This window comes from Erinaceus europaeus, chromosome 13 (assembly GCF_950295315.1).
Source record: "Erinaceus europaeus chromosome 13, mEriEur2.1, whole genome shotgun sequence".
NCBI classification, from domain to species: domain Eukaryota; kingdom Metazoa; phylum Chordata; class Mammalia; order Eulipotyphla; family Erinaceidae; genus Erinaceus; species Erinaceus europaeus.
The window spans coordinates 39,222,014-39,239,727 of NC_080174.1; the positions used below are offsets into that span (position 1 = coordinate 39,222,014).

The following is a 17,714-nucleotide window of genomic DNA, read 5'->3' on the forward strand; positions in this document are numbered from 1 at the left end:
GAGCTCCCTGGACCTCAGTTTCCCTGTTTGTACAAAGGGAAAGGGTTGGCACTCCCCTCTCTAAAACATCTCTTTTCTTCCTGTATAGACTGACTAAACGACCTGCAACCACTACCTTTTAAGTTCCGGTGCGGGGTTGCAGAGTCAAAGCTGCCTGGTGAAACAGACTCCTGACTTGAGCCTGCGGTCCAAACAGAATTCTGAGATTGTTTAAACCCCACCCAGTCCCGAGCCTTTCAACTATATTGGCATAATCCTCCTTGAATGGCACCTCTGCAAACCCCCTGGGGGTCGCATCCGGCCTGGGGTCTTGGCAAGTCTCTCCCTCGTAGCACCCCCCTCCCCCCCCATCTCCCTTGTCCTCTGAGAAGTTGGGTCTGGAAGAGCCGGGCTGGCGCACTGCGCGCTCGGGGTGCGGGACCGCAAAGCCCCAAACCACCCAGGAAAAGCGCGAGGACACCACGGGGAGGCGCCGCCACTCGGGCAACCTGGCTACTCCTAGAGAGGCCCGCGAGGCAGGGGAAGCCGGGGGCCACCTGCACGGGGTGGGGCGGGGCGAGGCCGAGGGCGGCTCCCCAGGCCAGCAGAGCTGTAGGCCCGGGCGGCGCCCGCGGGAGGCCGAGCGGTGGCGACAGCGTGGGGTCGCGCGGCAGGTAAGAGGCGCGGGGACTGCGGGCCGCTCGCTGTCCACCTGCCGGCGCGGCCAAGGTGGGAGCCTCAGGGGTTCCCAGTGTTGCTCTCCTAGGAGGAAGCTCTCGGCGTCTGCACGCGGGGACAGTGGCCGCAGGTGGAGGGAGCGAGGCCGGCCCTGCCCAGGGCGGTGGGAGACCCGGGGGAGGGGGGTAAAGGTGCTGGGAGGGCAGCCAGAGCTCTACCCCGCGCGGGGAAACGTGCTTAGAACCAGCCTGCAAATCAGGAGAGACAGCTCAGGATCCAGAAAGACAGTCGTTTCCTTGTCCCACATCCCGGCAAAACTCCATGCCCAGGGGCCAGAGACTCCGGAAGAAATGGGGATCTGACCGCACCAGCCGGTCGGTAGAAGGAACTTTGGACCAAGGTCTACTGCACGCGGGCAATGGGCGTCTGGGTGGGTCCCTCCTGCACTGGGACCCCGACTGAAGAAATCTCTGGTCAGATGAGATGAGGTGAAATTCCACACTAGGAGAAGGAACCCAGGGTTCCAGCCCAGAGGAGCAAGTTAAGTTAGATCTGTTCGGAGCATCTCCACGTGCCTGAGTGGATGAGCTGCTTCATGGGAAAGTCAGAGCAGAGACCATGCATGCTCCATTTCTAAGGGTCCAGGATCCTTGAGGGAAGAAGACACAAATGTTTCAGATACGAGAGTTGGTCTAAACAGACCAACAAAGACTTCTAGTTGATTTGAGAGGAAAATCCCAGAGTGTTCTTTGGAGGAGATGTGAGTAGGCTTAGGAAAGAAAGTTAGGAGTGAGTAGGGTTAGGAAAGAAAGCACAGTCAGTGATTGGGAACTTTGGTCAGGCCAGCATCGGTCAGCCTTGGCACTGGGATCCCTGCCTCCCTTTCAGTCAGAGAGCTCACTCAACCTTGGATTGATTTATTGATTTATTTTACCAGCGCATTGTTCAACTCTGTTTATGGTGGTGCTAGAGACTGAATCTGAGACCTTAGAGCCTTGGGCATGAAAGTTTACTGCATGAACTATTATGCTACCTCCCTCTTCTCTATGATTCAGTTTGATGTGCTTCTTAAATGAAGTAGTTATGGTTAAATCAGTTAACCTATATAAAATGCTTAGAACAAGGGTGGGAGTAGTTAGCATAATGATTATGCAAAAAGACTCTCACGACTGAGGCTCCAAAGTCCCAGGTACAATCCCATATCCCCCCCGCCCCCTCCCCACCCCGCACCACCATAAACCAGAGCTAAGCAGTGCTCTGGCAAAATAAATAAATGAATAAATAAATAAAGCAAAATAAATAAAATGCTTAGAACAGGGTCTGTATATAGTAAGCAGGGACTGTGCCTATTGCATTTGTCATTATATGCCTGTCACCAGGCCTCATTGCATCATTGGTGTGTGAGTGAACAATAAATGTAGTACAATGTAGTAAGTAGTTCAATGCCTGGCACATGGTAACTTTCAACAAATGGTGAGTTTAAAGATGGTCAGATCCTAGATGAAGGGTGTGGATATAGGAGCAGTGTTCTTGGGGGTGGAGCAGGCTCACAGTGAGTTGCGCTAGAGGAACATGCTGGCTCTCTGGGCGTCTACAATTCTTTCATTCCTTTTAAATGTGTTTATGAGAAGGAGAAAGTGAGAGAACCAGAGCATTGCCCTGGCACATGTGATGCTTGGGACCAAACTCATGCTTGATCAAAGTCCAACAATTTATTCGCACTATCTTCCTGGTCACTGTAGTGCTTTCTCATCAACAGTGCCCCATGTCACCAATGTGGACTGTGGTCACTCTGGCCTCAGGGAAAAAATTGGGTCCTTGAAGTGGAGTCACTCTATGCAGACTTCTCTGGCTTCCTGGCAAAGAGCCAAGTTGAGTTTCCATGGGGGTGGGGCAGGGATCAGGAATGTGTAAGAAGCAAAGGCCCAAAGTAGAGGTGAGAGATGTGGAGGAACACAGCAGCAGTAAGTGGGAGGCACTGAAACCACTGAAAGAGTCAAATTCAAAGCTTCTCTTTGTAGCACTTTCCATGCTTGCTCACCATCATTTGTTTGTTTTGCAATTTGCCTTGGACAGATTAGACCCCAATAGCCACTCCTGGACTCTGAGAAGAAGAAGGCAGTGTAGGAGCAGACTGCCACCTCACTGCTCCTGGAGTGCAGGATTAAGGCTAGAGGAAGAATAGAGGGAAAGTTTTATTTAAAGGTGAGAAAATAGGGATCCAGAGATAATGAGGTTTCTCAGTCCTAAAGTGTTAGGAAAGACTCATCTCTTAATTCCAAGTGCACATTTGCGTTACAACAATGGGCTGTAAAATTCCCTGGCAGTTGTAATTAGTATTTGTAATTTGTATTGCAATCTGCCAATAAGATGGAATGGACAGTTAAAGAGAGAAAGAAAGGTGAGATGGATTTTATGTTGTCCAATAAGTACTTTTAATTGAGAAAAATCATTACCTATGTAAAATAATGACCCTAGATCCCAGGAAGGCTGGAGAAGGCAAGAAGAGATGAAGGGGACAGAGTCAAGGCAGAGGTTGGCCAGTGACTTCCCTTAGACTCCTGAACAGGAGTAGAGTGTAGGCGAAGTTGGGGGGAGGGGGGTTGTTAAGGAGGGTGCTTGAATGTAGCAGCTGAATTGGGGTTGGAACCTCTCTTGTGGTTTGAAACTCCCAGTGGTGGTGGCAACATTTTTACTTAAGGAAGGAAAAGGCAGCATGCCATCTCTAAGACAAAGAGGCCTGTTCTTTGCCCAGCTCCAGGCTTGTTCAGTTGACTGGATTACTCCTAAATTGTTGGGGCCTTCAGGGGAGCTGCCAGAAAAAAGGTAACTTCTGAGGCCTAGAGGAGATGAAATGAATGATGTTAAAAAAGCAGACATTTCAGAGATCTGTGTAGACCCTGAAGAGACCAGCAGGCTTGGTCCAGGGCAGCCTTGGGCAGACAGTCCAGTAGGGAGAATGGAGCAAAGAGCAAAATTATATCACATGTCTAAGCCTCACTGTCTTAATTTAGGGAGAGCACCATCCATAGCAATCACTTAATAAATATTGCTTTTTTTTTTTTTTTTAGAAAAGGCAACCTGTTGGTTCAACCTTTATGACAAACAACTTCAGTATTTTTATTTATTTATATTTAATTATTTAAGTTTATTTTAATGGGGAATAGAGAGGTACAGAGACTGTTCAGCTCCAGCTTATGGTGGTGCTGGGGGTTGAACTTGGGACCTCAGATGTTCAGGTGAGAAAGTCTTTTTTGCAGAACCATTATGCTATCTCTCCAGCCAGTCCAATCTCAGGAATTTTAAATTCCTTTAGAATCTGTTTTTGTTTGTTTTTATTTTTTTTAACTATTTAGTCCCTTTTTGTTGCCCTTGTTTTATTGTTGTAGTTATTAATGTCATTGGTGTTGGATAGGACAGAGAGAAATAGAGAAAGGAGGGGAAGACAGAGAGGGGGAGAGAAAGATAGACACCTACAGACCTGCTTCACTGCCTGTGAAGCGACTCCCCTGCAGGTGCGGAGCCGGGGGCTCGAACCAGGATCCTTACACCAGTCCTCGTGCTTTGCACCACCTGTGCTTAACCCGCTGCACTACTGCCTGACTCCCTGTTTTATTTATTTATTTATTTATTTATTTATTTATTTATTTATTTATTATTGGATAGAGACAGAGAGAAATTGAGAGGGAAGGGGGAGATAGAGAGGGAGAGAGACAGGGAGACAGACGCCTGCAGCCCTGCTTCATCACTGTGAAGCCTTTTCCCTGCAGGTGGGGACCAGGGGTTTGAACCTGGGTCCTTGTGCACTGTGATGCGAGCACTTAACCAGGTTCGCCACCACCTGGCCCCCTTAGAATCTGTTTATTAGTCCTAAGTTCGTTCATTCATTCATTCATTCATTCAATCAGTCGAGTTGTTCTGGGCTAACACCTGCCTTGGACCTGCAATCGGAATTTAAAGGCAACGTTAAAAAAAAAAAAAAAAAAAAGATTTGTTTGTTTGTTTATGAGAAAATGAGAGAAAGAACCAGAGCATCACTCTGGTACATACACTGCTGGGTATTGAACTCAGGACCTCATGTTTGAGAGTCTTAATGTTTTTATCCACTTTACCACCTCCTGGGCCACAGAGACAACTTATCTGCTTTCTCACAGGCCCCAGCAAAGGGTAGCTTTGTTTTGAAGCTTCCAACTGTTGCTGTACCTAGATTTATCTCTTCAGTCTGCCTTGGGGAGGGAATTAAAAAAAAAAAAAAGAAGCACTAAGTGACTTGTTTCCCAGCTGTTGTACCTAATGCCAGATACAACAGTTTGCAGATCACAGAGGAGAATAAACAGTTAATTCCTATTTGTTGAGTGCTCATCAATGCCCACACTGCGCTCATGCTCCACATGCCTCAGTCCCTTCAACACCCACAGCACCCCAGGAAGTATGCAGTATTAGTCCTTACTTCCCAACTAAGATGTAGGCAGAAATGTAGGCAGCTTGCTGCTTGCTACAGAGCTAACCCAGGACCATACTGATTTCTGTAGATTGAGGCAAGTTCACCTCCAGGGGCTCCTTGCTCTATATATGTAAATTAAAAGGCAAATTTATGACTGCATTGTTATACCAGATCTTTTTCTTCAACTTAAAAGTAGGACTTTGAAAACATCTCTGAGGATCCCTAAAAGTATCATGGGCCCCAGGACTTTGTTTCTTGTGCTCAACAGACAGGCTGAGCCCTGGAGCTCACAGGAAACGGAACTGAGATCTCAGCCTACACCCAACACTTCGAGAGTTCAGTCTTCTCACTCTAATTCTACTGTCCCATAGCAATTGAAAAAAAAAAAGTGAAGGCTAGAGAAATAGCTCACTTGGATAGCATGCTGCTTTGTCATGTGTGACCCAGGTTCAAGACCTGGGTGGCTTCCACCACATTGAAGAAAACTTCAGTGCTGTGGTTTCTTTCCATACCTCCCCACCATGTCAGCCTGGAGCATTGAAGCCCCAGAGATAACAAAAAAGAAATAATATAAGGAAGAAGAAAGAAAAGAAAAGTGAAAAAGAAGCAGAGAACTTGGTGGAACTAGTTCCTTAATATTTGTGTTGATATTAATAGTTCTATTAGGAAAATGGGAGTTTCTTTGCCTACTTCACCCAACTTGGTGCCTTTTGACCAAAAGTTTTCTAAGAGCTTAAGTAAGTACATAAGCTGTTCTTTCTTTCTTCTTAATATTTATTTATTCCCTTTTGTTGCCCTTGTTTTATTGTTGTAGTTATTATTGTTGTTATTGATGTCGTTGTTGTTGGCTAGGACAGAGAGAAATGGAGAGAGGAGGGGAAGGCAGAGGGGGAGAGAAAGACACCTGCAGACCTGCTTCACCGCCTATAAAGTGACTCCCCTGCAGGTGGAGAGCAGGGGCTTGAACCAGGATCCTTACGTGGGTCCTTGCACTTTGTGCCACCTGTGCTTAACCTGCTGCACTGCCGTCTGATTCCCTCTTATTTTTTTATACTTATTTATTGATTCCCTTTTGTAGCCTTTGTTGTTTTATTGTTGTAGTTATTATTGTTGTTGTTATTGATGTCATCATTGTTGGATAGGACAGAGGGAAGTGGAGAGAGGAGGGGAAGACAGAGGAAGAGAGAAAGGCACCTGTAGACCTGCTTCATCGCTTGTGAAGCCACCCCCCTGCAGGTGAGGAGCAGGGGGCTTGAACTGGGATCCTTGAGCCGGTCCCTGCGCTTTGCACCACCTGTGCTTTGCACCACCTGTGCTTAACCCACTGCAATACTGCCTGGCTCCCTGTTTCTTTCTTTACTTATTTCTTTATTTCCTTCTCTCTCTCTCTCTCTTCTCTCTTTCTTCCGTTCATTATTAATGGATAGAGACTGGAGCCGGATGGTGGTGCACCTGGTTGAGTGCACATGTTACAGTGCACAAGGACCTGGGTTCGAGCCCTTGGCCGCCACCTGCAGGGAGAAAGTTTCACAAGTGGTGAAGCAGTGCAGCAGGTGTCTCTCTGTCTCTCTCCCTCTCTATCACCCCCTTCCTTCTCGATTTCTGTTTGTCTCTATCCAAATAAATAAATAAATAAATAAATAAAGATAATTTTTTAAAAAATGGATAGAGACAGAGAGAAATTGAGAGGGGAGAGGGAGATAGGGAGGGAGAAAGAGAGAGACAGACACCTGCAGCACTGCTTCACTATTCATGAAGCTTTCCCTGTGCAGGTCCCCGGAGTCCAGGGACTTGAACACTTTAGTGTATGCACTTAATCAGGTGCACTACTGCCTGGCCCCACAATATACTCTTTCTTCAAAATTCTAGATTTCCCATCTCAACTTCCCATCAGTCACAGACCTTATGAGTAGTAACTGGCTTGCCCAGAGAAAGAGAATATCTGGGCAATCAGGTGGTGATGCACCTGGTAGAACACACACATTACAGTCCACAAGGACCCAGGCTCAAGCCCCTGGTCCCCACCTGCAGGGGGAAAGTTTCACAAGTAGTAGAGCAATGTTGCAGGTGTCTCTCTCTCTCTCTCTCTCTCTCATCTCCCCCTTCTCTCTCAATTTCTCTCTGTCTCTATTCAAAATAAATAAATTATTTTTAAAAAATGTTTTGAAAAGGGACTATCCATTGTCTTTTAGAACTCATGTGCATTTTCTACGTAAGCATGATAACAATATTGTCATATCAATAATGCCATAATCATAATAATAGTTAATATTTTTCAGAGCTTTCAGTGAGTCAGCATGGTGCTTAAGATTCAGTATTTATTGTCTCTTCAATAACGCTAACGGGATAAATAATATTATCATCTTCACTTTTCAGATAAAGATACTGAGACTTAGAAAGTCTACATCAGGGAGTCAGGTGGTAGTGCAGCGGGTTAAGTGCAGGTCAGCGTAAGGATCCTGGTTCCAGCCCCTGGTTCCTCACCTGAAGAGGAGTTGTTTCACAGGTGGTGAGGCAGGTCTGCAGGTGTCTATTTTTCTCTCCCCCCTTCTGTCTTCCCCTCCTCTCTCCATTTCTCTCTGTCCTATATAACAACAACGACATCAGTAACAACAACAATAATAACCACAACAATAAAACAATAAGGACAACAAAAGGGAAAATAAATAAATAAATATTTAAAAAAAGAAAGAAAGTCTACATCATACACACTTACACCTTGTAGTGCCTGCTGCTCTGGATTTAATTGGTGGCACCACGTGGGAGCACTACGTATAACACCAAGCCAGCCTCGTAGTTAATAGAGTGTTGCTGTGGTGTTGGCAGTTTCACTCTTCTTTCTTCCCCAATCCTAGCTCTGAAAATAAAAATTTAAATATTGGCCCTGGGGAGGCTGCTCAGTGGTGATATTGGGCATGTGTGAGGCTCACTCCCCTGTTACACATAAATAGAAAAAGAAAGACAAGATGAATTGCCCAAATGGCACTGCCAGGATATGAACCTGAGTGTTAATTTGCTGTCTAAGTATAACCTCCACGAATGGGAAGACTCTTCCCTACTGTTCCCCATCACCAAATACAGAGACTTGGTACAGACAAGCTCTCAGTATGAAATGAATAAATGTTTGACCTTAGAGACTGCATTTCCCACTACCCTCTTCCTTAGAGAAGTTTACCTACTTTGAGTCGCCCCTGGGAATCTTGGGGTAATCACTGTCTGCCCCTGTGGTATAGAAACTGACAGTTGCAGCAGGGATAGTCTGGGGTGGCTCAAAGTGCTGCTGGAGTGAGGGACTGATCAAAACACACAAAGTCTCAGGCATTTACTCTTCCATCAATGTTCCTCCAACCCCATCCTCACCCCAGTTGGAATCCCACTAGAGCAAAATACCTCTCGTTCAGGCTGCCCCTCCCTAGAAGCTCAAAGGTACAGACAGACAAGTACAGAGTGGCAGCCAGAAGGATGTGGCCAAGAGTATCTGTGTGGCTTTCTGCCCTGGAGCGCTTTTTTCCTCTCCTTATGCCTGTGGGTCTTTCCCAGGGAACATTACCAGATAGCTGAGCTTACCTGTCACATGATTTAGACATTTGAGCAGTACTACTATAAAAGAAAGACAGTAAACCAAGCTACGAATGCCAACTAAACAGAGTTGTTGAAGCATGTGGATCAAGATTTTATAGTAAAGCATGATGATTATACTTAAGGGGAGAAACTACAAAATAATGAAGGAACAAGAAACCTTAGGAGAGAACCAAACCAAAACATTAACTTTGAAAAGTAAAACAATAGGGGGCCGGGTGGTGGTGCACCTAGTTGAGCGCACCTATTACAATGCGCAAGGACCCAGGTTCGAGCCCCCGGTCCCCACCTGCAGGAGGAAAGCTTCATGAGTGGTGAAGCAGGGCTGCCGGTGTCTCTCTGTCTCTCTCCCTCTCTATCACCCCCTTCCCTCTTGATTTCTGGCTGTCTCTATCCAATAAATAAAGATAATAAAAAAATTTAAAAAAAGAAAAGTAAAACATTTAAAATAAATGGCACTATATATGACATTAATATCAAGATGGATACAGTTGACTAATTATCCATTAAAGATTACATTGAGAACTATTTTAGAAAGCATCAGGAAAAGAGATATAATAAAGAAAAAAGAAAATCTAAGCCACATAAATGGTAGAAATAGGAGTCCCAAAAGTAAAGGAAAATAAAAATGGAGAAGAGGAAACAAAGTATTGGAGATTGACTATTTCAGAATTTGAGCTCAGTGTATGCAGTGATAAGTAGAAGGGAAACTCCACACACAGGTATCATAGTGAATTTGAGGATATAAAAGTCAAAGAGGAAGAGACCAAATAACATTCCATAGAAAGAAAGAAGATTCAGACTGGCATTATACTTCTCTATAACAACCCTTAAAAAGAAGGTTAAAGAGTAACCCTACTAAGAATTGAAAGAAAAGAATGCTTTAAAGCCAGCCAAATTGTCATTCAAACATGAGGTCATAATGAAAATATTCTTAAGCAAATAAAGTGCAGAAAGTAGACCACACAAAGACTTGCACTGAAAATATTTCTGCAGGAAATACTTAAATAAGAAAAATCATGTGTGGGAAATGCTACAGTTGTGGAAGGTCAAGAGTGTAAGCCAGTGAAAGAAACAAAAGGAGAACCTGGTATTTAATGGCAGAAATAACTTTAAAAAAAAAATCTCGGGAGTCGGGCGGTAGCGCAGCGGGTTAAGCGCAGGTGGCGCAAAGCGCAAAGACCGGCGTGAGGATCCCGGTTCGAGCCCCTGGCTCCCCACCTGCAGGGGAGTCGCTTCCCAGGCGGTGAAGCAGGTCTGCAGGTGTCTGTCTTTCTCTCCCTCTCTCTGTCTTCCCCTCCTCTCTCCATTTCTCTCTGTCCTCTCCAACAATGACGACATCAGTAACAACAACAATAACTACAACAATAAAACAACAAGGGCAACAAAAGGGAAAGAATAAAATAATTAAAAAAAAAGAAATTAAAAAAAAATCTCTTTATTGGGAGATTAATGGCTTATAGCTGACAGTAAAATATAAGGATTTTTGTTGTTGTAGTTGTTATTGATGTCATTGTTGTTGGATAGAACAGAGAGAAATCGAGAGAGGAGGAGAGATAGAGCGGGGGAGAGAAAGATAGACACCTGTAGACCTGCTTCACCATCTGTGAAGCGACTCCCCTACAGGTGGGGAGCAGGGGGCTCGAACCAGGATCCTTAGGCCAGTCCTTGTGCTTTGCGCCACGTACAGTTAACCCGCTGTGCTACCGCCCAATATAAGGGTTTTTTTTCTATGTAATGTCTTTAATAGGAGATTAATGGTTTATGATCAACAGTAAAATACAATAGTTTGTACATTCATAACATTTCCCCATTTCCACATAACAATACAATACCCACTGGTTCCTTCTCTGCCATCATGATCTAGGACCTGAACCCTCCCCTCCGCCTGAAAGTCTTTTATTTTGGTGCAATATACCAACTCCAGTCCAAGTTCTGCTTAGTTTTCCCTTCTGATCTTGTTTTTCTTTTTTATCTTATTTAATTAATTAATTAATTGATGAGAGAGATAGGAAGAGAGAGAGAAAAAAACAGATATCACTCTGGTACATGTGCTGTTGGGGATTGAACCCCAGACCTCATGCTTGAGAGTCCAGCACCTTATCCACTGTGCCAACTCCCAGACCACCTGATCTTGTTTTTCAACTTCTGTGAGTGAGATCATCCCATTTTCATCCTTCTGTTTCTGAGTTATCTCACTCAACATGATTCCTTCAAGCTCCATCCCAGATGGGGTGAAGGTGAATTCACCACTTTTAATAGTTGAGCAGTATTCGATTGTGTATATAGACCACAACTTAACTCAGCCACTCATCTTTTGTTGGACACCTGGGTTGCTCCCAGGTTTTGGCTATTACAAATTGTGCTGCTATGAACATAGGTATACACTAGTCTTTTGGGATGGCTGTGTTTGTTTTCTTAGGAGGGGAATTGCAGCATCAGAGGGTAGGTCCACTTCTAGCCTTCTGAGAGTTCTCCAGACTGCTCTCCACAGGGGTTGGACCAATTTACATTCCCACCAGCAGTGCAGGAGGGTTCCTTTGACCCCACAACCTCTCCAGCATTTGCTACTGCTACCTTTTCTGATGTATGACATTCTCACAGGAGTGGAGTGGTATCTCATTGTTATCTTTATTTCCATTTCTCTGATAATCAGAGACTTGCAGCACTTTTTTCATATGTTTATTGGCCTTTTGGATTTCTTCTGTGGTGAATATTCTGTTCATATCCTCTCCCCATTTTTGGATGGAGTAATTTGTTTTCTTGTTGTTGAGTTTGGTGAGCTCCTTATATATTTTGGTTATTAACCTCTTGTCTGATGTATGGCATGTATACATCTCCAACTGTGTAAGGGATCTCTTGTTTGGGTAAATACAATAGTTTGTACATGCATAACACTTCTCAGTTTTCCACATAACAATATAACCTCCACTAGGTCTTCTGTCATCCTTTTTGGACCTGTATTCTCCCCGCTACCCACCCCAGAGTCTTTTACTTTGGTGCAATACACCAACTCCAGTTCAAGTTCTACTTGTGTTTTCTCTTCTGATCTTGTTTTTCAACTTCTGCCTGAGAGTGAGATCATCCTATATTCATCCTTCTGTTTCTGACTTATTTCACTTAACATGAGTTTTTCAAGTTCCATCAAAGATGGGCTGAAAATGGTGAAGTCACCATTTTTAATAGCTGAGTAGTAGTATTTCATTGTGTATATATACCACAATTTGCTCAGCCACTCATCTGTTGTTGGACATCTGGGTTGCTTCCAGGTTTTGGCTATTACAAATTGTGCTGCTAAGAATATAGGTATATGGGTAGTAGCACAGCAGGTTAAGCATATGTGACACAAAGCACAAGGATGGGCATAAGGATCCTGGTTTGAGCCCCCGGCTCCCCACCTGCAGAGGAGTCACTTCACAAGCAGTGAAGCAGGTCTGCAAGTATCTTTCTCTCCCCTTCTCTATCTTCCCATTTCTGTCTGTACTATCCAACAACAATGACATCAGTAACAACAAGAATAAAACAACAAGGGCAACAAAAGGGAATAAATAAATATTAAAAAATTAAAACAAAAAAAGAACATGGGTATACAGAAATCTTTTTGGAAATCTTTTTGTGTTGGGTTCCGTAGTATATATTCCAAGGAAAGGAATTGCAGGATCATAGGGTAGGTCCATTTCTAGCATTCTGAGAGTTCTCCAGACTGTTCTCCACAGAGGTTGGACCAATTAACATTCCCACCAGCAGTGCAGGAGGGTTCCTTTGACCCCACACCCTCTCCAGAATTTGCTGCTGTTACCTTTTCTGATGTCTGACATTCTCACAGGAGTGAAGTGGTATCTCATTGTTGTCTTTATTTGCATTTCTCTGACAATCAGAGACTTGGAACATTTTTTTATGTGTTTCTCAGCCTTTTGGATCTCTTCTGTGGTGAATATTCTGTCCATGTCCTCCCCCATTTTTGGATGGGGTTATTTGTTGTCTTGTTGTTGCTCTTTATATATGTTGGTTATTAAACTCTTGTCCGATGTATGGCATGTAAAGATCTTCTCCCATTCTGTGAGGGGTCTCTTGGTTTGGGTAGTGGTTTCTTTTGCTAAGCAGAAGCTTTTTAATTTGATATAGTCCCATTGGTTTATGCTTGCCTTAGTCTTCTTTGTAATTGGATTTTTTTCATTGAAGATGTCTTTAAAATTTATGCGGAAAAGAATTCTGCCAATATTTTCCTCTAAGTATTTGATAGTTTGTGGTCTAACGTCCAAGTCCTTGATTCACTTGGAATTTATGTTTATATTTGGTGAAATATAGTGGTTCAGTTTCATTCTTCTGCATCTTTCAACCCATTTTTTCTTTTTCTTTCTTTCTTTCTTTATTTTATTTTTATTTATTTTTTTATAATTTATTTCTTTATTGGGGAATTAATGTTTTACATTCAACAGTAAATACAATAGTTTGTACATGCATAACATTCCCCAGATTCCCATTTAACAATACAACCCCCACTATGTCATTCATCATCTTTCATGGACCTGTATTCTCCCCACCCACCCACCCACCCACCCCAGAGTCTTTTACTTTGGTGCAATATGCCAATTCCATTTCAGGTTCTACTTGTGTTTTCTTTTCTAATCTTGTTTTTCAACTTCGGCCTGATCAACCCATTTTTTTCTAACACCATCTGTTGAAGAACTCTGCATTCCCCATTTAATAGTCTGGGCCCCTCTGTCAAAGATTAGATGTCCATAGGTGTGGGGGCTTACTTCTGGGCTCTCAATTCTATTCTACTGGTCAGTGTGTCTATTCATGTTCCAATACCAAGCAGTTTTGATGACAATGGCCATATAATACAATTTGAGATCTGGGAGTGTGATGCCTCCAGTTTTGTTCTTTCTTCTTAAGATCGTTTTGGCAATTCTAGGTCTTTTCTGGTTCCAAATAAACATTTGTAGTATTTGTTCTATTCTCCTAAAAAACGTGGTTGGGATCTTGATGAGGATAGCATTCAATGTGTAGATGGCTCTGGGTAGTATATTCATTTTGATGATGGTAATTCTTCCAACCCATGAACATGGAATATCTTTCTACTTCTTTGTGTCTTTTTCTATTTTCTTGAGTAGTGACTCAATTTTCAGTATACAAGTCTTTCACTTCTTTGGTTAGGTTTATCCCTAGATATTTTATTGTTTTTGTTGCTATAGTAAAAGGAATTGATTTCTGGATTTCATGTTCTTCTTCTTTTTTTTTTTAAGAATTTATTTATTTATTCATGAGAAAGATAGGAGGAGAGAAAGAACCAGCCATCACTCTGGTATATGTGCTGCTGGGGATCGAACTCAGGACCTCATGCTTGAGAGTCCAATGCTTTATCCATTGCGCCACCTCCCAGGCCACTTCATGTTCTTCTAACTTAGTGTTTGCATAGAAGAATGCCACTGACTTTTGAATGTTAATTTTGTAGCCTGACACCTTACTGTATTGCCTGATGATTTCTAAAAGCTTCCTGCTGACTTATTTAGGTTTTTCTATGTATACTATCTTGTCATCTGCAAATAGGGAGAGTTTGACTCTTCTCTCCCAATCTTTATGTCTTTAATTCCTTGCTCCTGCCTGAGTGCTATGGCAAGAACTTCCAACACTATGTTGAATAGTAATGGTGATAGTGGGCAGCCCTGTCTGGTACCTGATCTGAGTGGAAATGCTTCCAGTTTTTCACCATTGAGTATGATGTTGGCTGTAGGTTTGCTATATATAGACTCCACTATCTTCAGGAATTTTCCACCTATTCCCATTTTTTTTGTAGTGTTTTGATCATAAAGGGATGTTGGATTTTGTCAAACAAAATTTTCTTTCTCTGCATCAGTTGATATGACCATGTGGTTTTTGGTCTTGCTTTTGTTGATGTGGTGGATCACATTGATTGATTTACGTATATTAAACCAACCTTGCATGCCTGGGATAAAACCCACTTGGTCATGATGAACAATCTTTTTAATATACTGCTGTATCCAGTTGGCTAGAATTTTGTTCAATATTTTAACATCTATGTTCATCAGAGATATTGGTCTGTAGTTTTCTTTTTTGGTTGTGTCCATGTCTGCTTTTGGTATCAAAGTGATGTTGGCTTCATAGAAGCTGGCAGGGAGTATTCCAGTGTCTTCAATCTTCTGGAAGACTTTTAAAAGTAGAGGTATTAGTTCTTCTTTGAAGGTTTTGTAGAATTCATTTGTAAAACCATCTGGCCCAGCACTTTTATTCTTGGGAAGATTTTTGATAACTGTTTCAATTTCTTTGGCTGTGATGGGCCTGTTCATATTATCTAGTTCCTCTTTATTTAATTTTGGAAGTTGGTAGGTATCTAGGAAATTGTCCATTTCTTCCAGGTTCTCTAGCTTGGTGGCATATAGTTGTTCATAGAAGCCTTGCATGATATGTTGAATTTCTGTGGTGTCTGCTGTGATATCTCCTATTTAAATTACGATGCAATTTATTTGGGTCTTCTCCCTTTTTTGTTTTGTCAGTCTGGCTAAAGGTTTGTCAATTTTGTTCACTCTTTCGAAGAACCAACATTTACTTTCATTGATCTTTTGTATGGTTTTCTTATTTTCAATGCTACTTCTTTCTTTCTTTTCTTTCTTTCTTTCTTTCTTTCTTTCTTTTCTTTTTTGCTTCCAGGGTTATCACTGGGGCTCTGTGCCTGCACTCTGAATCCACTGCTCCCTCCTGGAGACCATTTTTCCCATTTTGTTTCTCTTGTTGTTGTGCTTGTTGTAGTTATTGTTGTTGTTGCTAGATAGGACAGAGAGAAGTCAAGAGAGGAGCAATGGGAAGACAGAGAGGAAGAAAGACAAGACACCTGCAGACCTGCTTCACCACCTGTGAGGCAACCCCCAATAGGTGGGGAGCTGGGGGCTCAAACCAGGATCCTTACGCTGGCCTCTGCACTTTGGCCATGTGCGCTTTACCCTCTGTGCTACCACCCAGCCCCAATGCTATTTATTTCTGCCCTAACTTTAGTGATTTCTGTCCTTCTGGTTACTTTAGGGTTCCTTTGTTCTTCTTCTTGTAGGTCTTTAAGATGTGCAATCAGGTTGTTTATTTGAGTTTTTTATTGTTTCCTATTGTGTGCCTATATGGCTATGAACTAGAACTATGAAGCTTCCCCCTTGCAGGTGGGGAGTGGGGACTTGAACCCAGGTCTTGCATATGCCTCCCCATGTTCCAGAATCTCTTCACAGTGTGGCAACTGGATTCCAAAAGGGAAGTTCCCAGGAACAAACATTCAGAGAACCAAGAAGCAGAAGTTGGCACCTAAGGGCTATTTATTCCCACACTTGTCAGTGTCATTTCTGTCATATTATAGTGGTCCAAGCAGTCATAAGGCCCACCTAGATTTGGGGGAGTGGAGAAATGGACTCTGCCTCTTGATGAGGGAGTGGTCAGATCATTTGTAAACAAACAGGTAGCTTAGGAGATAATGATGCACCAATGAACTTAGGAAACAGAGTAGCTCATTTTGCTGGAACAGGTGAGAAGAGAGGAACCAGTTACTGGTGGTTACTACTGAGAAAAATTCATGGAAAATCTTATTAAAATGAAGAATTATGCTTTTTTTTCTGCTGGCAGAATAAAATATTGGAATGGTATTGGAATGATGAAGAGAAACCATGCAGTAAAGTAAGGTCTTGTTACAACTCTATGATTCTATTTCCTTTTTCTTTTCTTTTTAAATATTTATTAATTCATTTATTGGATAAAGACCATGAGAAACTGAGATGAGAAGGAGAGATAGGCCCCAATTTTCTTTTTCAGCCGCAGGTCCACAGGGAGGAATCCTGGTGGCTTCTGTCCCTTCACAGCAGCATACCTACCTCCACAATAGAGTGAAAACACACTGTCCACAATCCACTATGCCTTTGTTAGACAATGATTGTGTGATTGGTCCATGAACAGGCCAGGATTTATAAACCACTGCACTATCTTGGATATTCCAGTGTTTCTATATTCAGTCCATAGCCTCCAGGATCCCTCCTGGATGCCTCATGGCCCCCAAATTCTTTACTAGGATAAGTACCTTGGTTTTTTGACTAGGAAAATATGGTTCAATTGCAAGTAACCCAGAGAAAGGTGTGGTTTTTTTCCCAGTAGTCTCCATGGAAATGAGTCGGGGGTGGGGGCTGATGATCTACCATCCCAGAGTTTAAGGAGCCAAATTCCAGAGAGTTAAGTGTATGTGCAAAGTTAACCCGTGACTAGCCAGAAGTGAGGGTGCTCTGTTAAAATTTAAAAAAAAAAAAATAAATAATAATAATAAAACAAACCCACCTCTTTCACACAGCATGTAAGTATAATACATTCATTCAAGTGCCTTCTAAATAGTAGCCCTTATTCTGAGAGTGGCAAAATGTACTGAAGCAGATCTTTCCCTGGATGGCTTCTAGAATAACTGAAATAACAGACCTGTATTCTAATGGCATTTCCATATCATGAAAACTTTAACCCAGGGACTGTGAGATGCTGTGAAGATTCTCAGACTGGTCTACTTGAGATTGGATGAGGAGGCATCAGGCAGGCCTTCGAGAGGAAGGAAGCTAGCATTTTTAGTTCCTACTATGTCTTAGGCATTCTAATAAGTACTGGGCATCCACTGCTATGTAATTTTGACAGGCAAACCTTTTATGTGTGCCTGGTTTATATAATTAGACTAAGTAATTGGCACAGATTATTAACAATTAGTATTCCACTTGACTGTTGCAACAAGGAATGAGAAAGGGTTCACAAAGCCCAACTGACAGATGAGGGAATAGGCTTAGAAAGGTTAAGTCATAAGCCCAAGCAGCTAAGTCAGAATTCAGCCTAGATCTTCCTCTTCTTTATTTTTGTTTTGTTTTGTTTTGTTTGTTTTATCACTGAGATTTCACTGATTCTCTGACATTTTCAGATAGCGAGGCAGAGAGAGAGAGAGAGAGTATAGCACTGCAGTTTCCTCTAACGTGGTAGGGGCTGGGCTCAAATCTGGGCTGTACAAATAGCAAAG

General features: G+C 42.7%; 1 protein-coding gene across 2 annotated transcripts in view; it reads left to right on the forward strand.

The window, feature by feature from the left end:
• Positions 1-561: 561 nt before the first annotated feature.
• NCMAP (non-compact myelin associated protein) overlaps positions 562-17,714 on the forward strand; it is a 55,135-nt gene continuing 37,982 nt past the window's right edge. The window contains exon 1 of one of the 2 annotated variants that reach the window (XM_060205553.1): positions 562-653. The gene's annotated coding sequence lies outside the window, so the exon portion shown is untranslated. The remainder of the gene's footprint in view (positions 654-17,714) is intronic. The other variant, XM_016187910.2, reaches the window with a different exon arrangement.